The sequence below is a fragment of the Telopea speciosissima genome, chromosome 10 (assembly GCF_018873765.1).
Source record: "Telopea speciosissima isolate NSW1024214 ecotype Mountain lineage chromosome 10, Tspe_v1, whole genome shotgun sequence".
Classification (NCBI taxonomy): Eukaryota; Viridiplantae; Streptophyta; class Magnoliopsida; order Proteales; family Proteaceae; genus Telopea; species Telopea speciosissima.
In genome coordinates this window covers 27,801,506-27,810,983 of record NC_057925.1, presented here as the reverse complement: position 1 = coordinate 27,810,983, position 9,478 = coordinate 27,801,506, and the positions used below count along the sequence as shown (strand labels likewise).

The 9,478-nt window shown below is 38.2% G+C and overlaps 1 pseudogene; it reads right to left on the bottom strand.

The window, feature by feature from the left end:
• Positions 1 to 7,257: 7,257 nt before the first annotated feature.
• LOC122642587 lies at positions 7,258 to 8,750 on the bottom strand (annotated as a pseudogene).
• Between the last annotated feature and the right edge of the window lie 728 nt (positions 8,751 to 9,478).

Below are 9,478 nucleotides of genomic sequence, written 5' to 3'. Positions count from 1 at the left end.
ATTAATCACATACCTCTCCATGTGAGGTTTAAAAACTGTGGTTGGATTGACAATGCAAGGAAAATGTAATTTTGAGCTTCCCTTGAATGATAACAGAATTTGTAAAATCTTTAGAACATGAGAAGGGCAATGATTTATATAAATTTCATTTGTTTACAATTTTCTGTTGCCTTTAGAGAGGGGTAGCAAAAAAAAATGTTTTTAAGGATTTCTGTGGATGCTTATTTTGGTCTGGAAGAATGGCTGCCCTACCCCAAAATGGGACTGAAATCTGGTAATAATCGAATTGGATAGGATAGAATACTGTCAAGTTAACTCGGTACCCTGGAATTTCCGTCACCTTGTGAGTCCTGCGTACCATTTTAATCCAGCCATGCATGTTTTATAACATCCACGGGTCAGGGAAATCAAAATCTTTTTGGGCTTTTAAGATATATTTGCAAGCTTTGGAATCCTGATCGTTTGTTCCTTATGAGACCATAGCATGACCTATCTATTTTTCCATCATACAATCATTTTTCAAAAGTTCAAATTCTTCTGAAATTATCCCACGCAAGGGACTAAGAGGAGGTATTTGGGTTATCTCAAGGAACAATATCCATTTTCATTTCTTGCTCTGAAGTGATCATATGATTCTGGGGAAGGTGTCATCCATCATCCATCCACAGTTCTGATTGGATCCTCATTGCTATCTATTCCCCCTCGCAAAATCTCTCAAAAACTGCTTCTTTGGAAAGACTTCTTTTCTCATTGTTGATCCCACTTTCTATAGGCCCCGTTTGTTTGTTGGAAAAAAAGGGGTGGAAAACTTGTGAGGGTGGATTCCACATATTGTGGGTTGGGTTGACAAGGAAATGAAAAGAAAAGAAATAATGGAATATGGATTTTGTAGTGGGGTGGGATTTAGTGGGAGAGAGAGGAAATGGAATGAGGTGGATTTCATGGGAAAAAAAGGAAATAGAAAGAGGAGAGAGATACACTCAAAAGTAACTCTTCCATGAATAGTGCCAAAGTCCTATTAATTTGGTAGGACTTGAAAGTGAATGGGGTGGGAAAAAGAGGGGTGTCACCTCATCAAACAAAAATAAAAGCATGTAATGAGATTGTTTGAAAGTTTCCCATCCAATGTATTCAAACACACACATCCTCGGTATTTTGTGGAGGAAATAGTACATTTTTTCCACATTTTTTTTCCTATCGCACTTTTATCTGGCAAACAAACAGGCCCTTAAGGATTTACCTATTTTACTGGTAGGTGATTTTAACCAAATTCCTCTCCATTATGAGGGGAAAAAAAAAAGGGGGGGGGGAAAGCTGGTTGATTTTACTGATGAGTGTTATTACGTGCTAAACAATATAATAAGGTTACGTTTGGTTCCACTCCCGCTCTGTGGGAGTTGATCTTAGGCATAATGGATATATCTTTATTCTGTTCCGATAGAATGAGAAATGATAGTTTGGTAAACCTATCATGGGATCAATTCTAGAACACAAAAAAGATCAGGAACAACATTTGGAAGGCCTTTTATAGAGTCAATTCGAGCATTCCACTTATTAATTGCGAAAATGCCATTATGTTTTTATGAAACTACTCAGTATTTCCAGAGATAACATTATGGCATACTTTTGTATATTCTTATCTTGATTCGTAATATATTTTGGTTTTTTGTCATTAAAAAAAAAAACATTATGGCATACGAAACTTCGCAGTATTCATAAAATTTCCATTATAAGAACTAACACTGTAGTGCTTGGTAGCATTAAGTCAAAATCCTTTCTAACATTTTCCCCAAATCAAACAATTTAAAAATGAATGAGAGAGAGAGAGATTCCAATCAATCCAACAAACCACAGTAACTCTAGCATCCACTATTATCCGCAGATTACAGAACATAATGCAACGATTATCTCTATCACACTGCAATCCAACAAACGAATTAAGTATGTCTATCACAGTTTCTTTGGAGTTTGGCTCATTCAAATTGATGAAAGCAGTGCAAAAAGAATGGAAAGTGGGTTTTGATTATCAAGCAGTTATAATTCATCAATTGATTTCAATTCTTAATGTACATCAAGTGGTTTTTTTTTCGTTCTTTTTAAATGAATGTAAATTTTTTTTTTCCAAGGAAAGCAAATGGTGTAGTTCATTCTTTTACTAGGAAGGCCTTGTCATAAGTGCATATGATGATTTGGTCTAATTTCCTTCCTTGGCTTCATTATTTGTGCGTAAATGAAGCCTTAACTACAACGCACTTTTATCATCAATACGGTTCTGATTTTCCATAATAAGAAAAAAAATTAGAATGGAAATAGAAATGAAAGAAAGCAATAACACCCAGCCAGGCAAACAATATTAAGAGAGTGAAAAGACGGCAATCCATATTACAATGTGTTTGAGCTTTGGAATGCGTTTCTACGTTTTCTCCTTCCCAACAAAGGATTTCTAAGCTCCAGTTCCAACGATTGAATAAGAAGACATCAGGGGGAGGGTAGAGGTATCGAGAGGGTGGGAGTGTTTTATTAGGATAAAATGAAGTACGAGTTGGGCTTCATTTTTTTTAAGTGATCCAGAATACAAGTAGCATCTTTAAAATGCTCCTTGATTCCTGATTCTTACTAAGATTTTGCACTAGTTCAATCCGTGGGAGCAAGAAATTGAACCGAACATTCCAAATAGCGTTCCACTTTCAAATTGATTCCGGAGAGCAATAACCAATAGAATCAAGAATTGGGAGTGTAACCAAACATAGCCTAATTGACCTTAACCTGGTAGATCTCAAATCGATTGCATATCCCTTCACATGGTCAAATAACCAGAAAAGGAGCAACAGGCATTAGAGAAAAACTGGATAGGGGTATTGGGCAATCTCCCAAGAAAACGATAAGATCATAATCCATTTATTCTGGACATTTCTCTCCCTTCCTGGATCATTTCCAACAAATTTCCATTATTTTGATTATAAACTTCACCTGAGCAAGTAATACATCTACAATCTCAATTTCAAAACCTCTTATTGCTGAGGTCTCGTGAAAAATATTGACAATTGTAGTTGAGAGAAGACCAAAATACTCGTTATTTCCATGTTATTGAAACCTATGCTAGATGTAAGAAAAATCACCGGATTGGCAAAAAAAAAAGAGGGAAATTTACACATACCAATCCTGAGGTTTGATGAAAGGAAAATTTTACCTCCCAGTTTTGAAAAATTCTGCGTATCCCACTGAGGTTTGCAAAGAGTAACAAATAAACCCATTCCGTCAGTTCATGACTAACAGTGTTAAAAATTAGAGATGAACTAACAAAATTACCCTTGTATGAAAAGAAAAAAAAAAAAAAAAAAAAAACCTCCAACTCATCTGCCCCAAATCAATTGGGGAAGATGAGTTGCAGGTCTTTTGTATCAATTCCTTTAATTGGGCTTTTACTGTTCTCTCCTCATCCGTCAATCCCATGTCAAATTCAATCACCTGATTTTCCATGTTTAAAGGTTCGGATTCCATGGATAATTATCTAATGTTTATTTTTCCTGTTATAATCCAAAATGAAATACAGGAAGATAAAGCATTATACAGGATTCACACCCAAAATAAGAACATAAATGACCGCTATCTTGATCTAGACACACAGCCATGAGCTCCACCGGATCTTCGCAAGCAAAACCTTTTAGAAGAGAGGCTTGAGGAGGAGGGGGGAAAAGATGCAAACTTTAGGGATTACACTTTAAGTAGTGTCTAGGGTTTCATCTGAGAGATTACAGAAGAGGTGAAATTGGCATTGCAATACTCCGAAGCGAAAAAAAATCTGAAGCTGTTAATAATCTCCAATTCTCCAAAACAAACTCTGAAAAAATCTAAACCTAATCTCTATTAATTAAAAAATCTTATAATCTAACAAATATCCAAAAAAGAAACCATATCTAACTTGACTTCCCGTGCAATGGTGAAATTGACGGAGCTTCTTCTTCTTCTTCTGTAGATGCGAAGATGACTCGTCGTCGGTGCTATTAATCTTATCGGCTTTCTTAGTGTCAAAGAGAAGAAATTCAATCGTTAAAGAAATGTGAAAAAACAAAGAAAAGGCTCTACGGCTTCGGCGGAGGCGAGGTTGGGGTTAAAAACAGAGACTAATCGGTGTTATAGAATCTCACTGCCGTTTGATTTCGAGTTTAACGAGACTAATCGGTGTTATAGGATAGTTTCGTAAGCAAAAGAGAGAAGATTTTCAGGATACCTGCAAGATGAGTTGCAGGTTTTTTTTTATCTTTTTTTTACAAGGGTAATTTTATCAATTTATCTCTTATTTTTAATTCTGTTAGTCATGACCTAACGGACTGGGCTTATTTGTTACTGTTTGCAAACCTCAGGGGGTACACAGAATTTTTCAAAACTAGAGGATAAAATTATCCTTTCATCAAACCTCAGGGGTGGTATGTGTAAATTTCTTGAATGGATCTGACATGGTTATCTGACCAAATTTATTCACATCTAGCTCCTTTGATTGAAGGGCAAGGATCCATGTAGCCGATCTCATTTAAGTGAGATTTTGACGATGTCGTTGTCCTATTTTACTTTTACTTTTCTTTTTAGTATTTTATCTTTGCTAGGGATCTATGTAGCGCGGATCCTATTTAGTTGGGATAAGGCTGAGTTATTATTGTTGTTGTATTCACATCTAGTTCCACTTCTGATCCTGAACCATTAATGGCATTTTTCCCTTGTTGTATATCTAGAGATTACAATAAATCCCTAATTGGCATTCCATCACTGGAGGAGTTAAAATCTATACTCAATATTTGTCCTTTAAATTTGCCTCGACCAGATGGAATTCCAAAATGTTTCTATCAGAAGTGCTGGAAGGTCATAGAGAAGGATGTTGTAAACCTAGTACAAGGTTTCTTCAGAAAAGGACACTTCCCTAAATCCTTAAGCCAATCCGTAATTGCTTTGATTTTTTTTTTTTTTTTTTTTTTTTTTGCCCTTTTTGGTAAGACTTAATTGCTTTGATTCAAAAGCTGAAAACCTTATCACTCCTGAGGATTATTGGACCTATCAGTCTCTATAATGTGGTTTACAAGTTCTCAAAGCTTATGGCAAATAGCCTTCAATCACTATTACAGAAAAACAAAAAAAAAATCTCTCCTTAGCATATTGTTTTCATTAAAGGAAGACAAAATTCAAAAAATTTTATTGTTACAACTGAGGTGGTAAGTTATATTAGCAAATGCAAATCTATAGGGGCATCCATGGCTATTGAAGTTATGTCAAAAGCCTATGATAGAATTGATTAGGGTTATTTAAGAGAGATTATGGAGTTTATTGGTTTCAATGACCAATGGTGTGATCTTGTGTCAATTGTCTCCCCTCTGTCATGTTTAAATCAAAATAAATGTTTCATCCTTCAATAATATCCGTCCATCTAGGGGACATTGACAGAGTGACCTCTTAGTCCTATGCTTTTTATAATTGCAATGAAGGGAATTTTCTGCATTCATCAGCAAAGTGATGGCGGAGTAGAAGCAAATAGCCATGAACGGTGCCAGATAAAAATTCCAGCAAAGGAACTCGACGAACACGATGAACAAAATCAACTAAACTCTTTCACAACTAAAAGACAAAATCATGGCTGTGAAACCTAAGCATGCTGGATATATACCCAATAATAGAATTATCTTTCGAAAAGTACAAAGTTCCAACAACAAAAAAGGACCAAACTATTCCCAAAATGGGAATTGCCTACCAGACTGAATAGCTGAGCATCCTAAAGAAAGGGATTTGATGAAGAGAGAAAAAGAATCTGGTTTCACAATGTCTGTGTGTCTGTTTGACAGAAAGAGAGACCTGACAGACATAAGAGAAGTTACCATTTGGGTGGCCATTGTTTCCATCACCTTTGTCTTTGTCAGCATCTCCCAGTTCCATTTTGCTTTAGCTAATTTACACAGACCAAGTGAGATCATTAATGAGACTGTTATTTTAATGGGTTATTCTTCATTACCCAAGTGATGAAGAAGCAGATTAATGTTCTTACCAAAAAAAAAGAGATTAATGTTCAGTCACTATAGTGCTATGGCGTTAGACTATGACTATTAATCTTCCCTTGGGTTTCCATGACTGTTAACTTGCTAAAAAAATAAAATAAAATAGAAAAAGGAATGATCACTGGAAAGATTTTTAATGAAAATGTCAAATAGATACTTTTCCTTCAGATATTTAGAACATGATATGTCAATTTCTAGATATTCCATGATCATAACTTGTTTTGATGGATTTCCACAGCTGTACTAATCAGATTAAACAAAGAGGGAAAGAAATTGCACATTGTCCAACCCAAAGAAGAGTAGGTAAATTCTGTACACTTTTTATTTTGTTCCCCTTTTATAAACAGAAACATGATAAACTTACTGGCCTATGTCATTTTTGTTGCTGGGCTCCAATACAATTCTCTGTTTCTTTCGTTAAATTGAAGAGCAAATGTAATGCAACAAGGAAAATCAAATCTCCCTTCAAACATCAAGTGAAATGAAATCTGTGGAGGCCCTAGCCGCTGATCTTCTCTTTCTCTTCGATCTCTGTTTCGATACCTTCTTTAAGGATCGACCCCCTTTTATGTAAATTTGTAAATTGGTATAATATCAACCTTATATCATTATATGGACTCTGTTCACACCTGTATCTTGATGTCATGAAGTCTTTCCGACCAAAGGCACAGGGGGTTCCAATTTAAGGACAACCATCAGAAACTCCAACAGATCAATCTCCCATGTCGCAATCTCTCAAGAGCTACTGTAGAGTGTAGTCATAAGGTGACGACAAGAAAAGAGTTACAGAGATGGAAACTGATCAAGAACAGATGATTTAGAGTATGGCAATGTGCCCATTCTGTTTCAATTGACTTCCTCCAGAGTATATAACATTGATATTTATGAAGGAGACAATAAACAAATAGCCTAAATTCATCCATTAACAGCAAAAACTAATTTTCCAATTTCTTCCTCACAGTTAAACAAGTTATTGAGACCACTGTTAGAATACAACAGAAGCAAAATCACCTTCTTCTTGCACACCCATACAGAGTTGCAGACCAACCCAAGGCCCCCCCAAAAAAAAAAAAAAAAAAAAAATGGAAGAAAAAAGGAACTGAATACGGGCACTTTACAACAAAACATCCATGGAAGAGAAGGAAACCACCCCCACTGACCCAAAACTAAATGGTGCGCTGGTTCTCAAATTATAACAAGGAAGCCTAATTGATTACCACCAAACAATATTAAGATAAAACATAAATCACATACTACATAACTAGTAGAACAAGTGGTTGAACAATATACAGAGTAGAGCAACAGCTTTGCGCAGCTCAATAACAGCCGCACTGGATTGAATCTCCTTGAGAAAATCAGGCGGAGACAAGGGCTGAGCCGGTGGGCTATTCAACCAAGGCAAATCCTGTGGAGACGACACCTCCGGAGGCGAAGCTCTGAGCATTCCACTGGCGGACCTCGAAGACCCCATGGCTTCGTTACCAAAGATCTCCCTGGGCAACAAAACTCTCGAAACAGCAAAAATTGAAACAGGGTTTTGATCTAAAACCGTCTGCGTTATCGAAGCTGGAACAATCCCCGTATCAATCACCAGTGAACCATTAAACCTCGTAATATTCAAAGTAAATCTCCCAGCTCCTATGTCCTCCGTCGCCAACGTTGGCTGCTCAGGGTTAACAATAGATTCTAGCGAACCCAAAGGGTAGTAAGAGCAAACAACCGCTTGCTCGATTGGCTGGTGACATTGCAAGTTGGTGCATGCCCCCCCAGGAGGTCAAGGGTTTGACTTTCCTGATTTGCATTTGTGTCTAAAAAACCACCTTTATTGCCTCCCTCCCCTTAGTTGTAGAATGTGGACTTGTCTTAGCCTTCCCCTTCCCCTTAGCTTGTAGTGCAGTACATGAAACTTCAAGATGACAGCTTTCTCGTCAGCAGGCAAAGACTGAAGCCTCACCTTGATGGGAAGATCAGCGAAAGCCATATCAGTAGGAACGAAGAACGTAATCCCTGCTCCACCTTCGTCGTCCTCGAACACCTTAACGAAACCAGAAGCAGTGAGCATGGAAGCGGCGACATTGAAGTTATGGCTATCTATTAGGATCTTGGTAATGTTGAGACCAACAGGGGGTTGATTCTCAAATGTCATGAGATCGAAACTGGAGGAGACAAGGAGAGAATTAACAGCGAAGATAGAGACATTGTAAGGGAGAGTTTTGACGAGGGAGAGGATGGTAGTGGAGGAGTTGGTGGAGCGGACGGAGACGGTGGAGTCGGATGGATTGAGGGTGATATTCACGGAGCCGAGGTTGCCGGTGGGGCGGCCAGTGGTTTGGAAGAGGGTGGTGACAAGTCTGCCATTAAGAGGGACACGAAGGAGGTCTGGCCAGGAGAGACATTGAAGAAGGACATGGAAGCGGAGGATGTCGGTGACGGTGGTGCCGGTTGAGGTGTGGTGGAGGAGGCCGGAAGAGCGGAGGAAGCGGTTGGGGACGGCGAGGAGGGTGAGAGAGGAGCGGAGAGAGAGAGGGAGGAAGAGAGGGAGGAGCTGGTGAGGAGGTTATTGAAGTCAGAGAGATCAGGGATGGAGCACAGGAGGGATGTAATGTTAACTGCCGACACGAGGGGTGGGTGAGTGTGGAGCAAGTGGAAGAGCAACAAATGGAAGACGAAGAGAGATGTGAAATGTGGTGGAGAGACATGGGATTGAGCCATATATATATATATTTTTTTAAAGATTATGGTTCTTCTTCTTCTCTCTCCCTTGACATTGGAGAGAATGTGGAGAGAGAGAGAGATTCTGTTTCTCTGACTTGTTGAAAAAGCTCTTTTTTTTTTCTCTCTCTTTCCTTTGATAACTGCCCCCACTCATTTGAGCCCACAAATTATATGAACAGAGATGATTCCATGTTTAAGACCATTGTCCACTGGACTCCACCCTGTGTCTGTCGGTCAGTGCTATTCTTGGTATGGTGAGCTTCTCTCTAGTCTCACCTTACCACCATGGAAGGAGACCATTGGAGCTGCCTTAGGAAGATCCTTCTCCAGATCCAGAAGAGGATTTTTTACTAGTTGATGATGATATTGAGGATAATATTTTCAAAGCATGAGATCACACACTGATTGGTATGTGTACTCCCCAACAAACCTCATAAGAGACAAGACAGTTTACGAAGCGCTTGTAGGCCAGAATGGAATTCTCGGTATGAGGTTGAAGCTTCTCAATGGAATGGAAGTTATGAAACCATGTGATTGGAAAAGTAAAAGTAAAGACTTGATGCATTAGTGTAACATTTCATTGCAAAGTTGTAAAATCCCACATATTTGGTGAGACTTTGTAAAGCTAAGGGGTGGGTAAATTATGGAATAGATAATGTCATGTGAGCAGGCAATGGTAATGATTATATTCCCTCCATTATCTCAACATTCTCACCCCCTTGAAG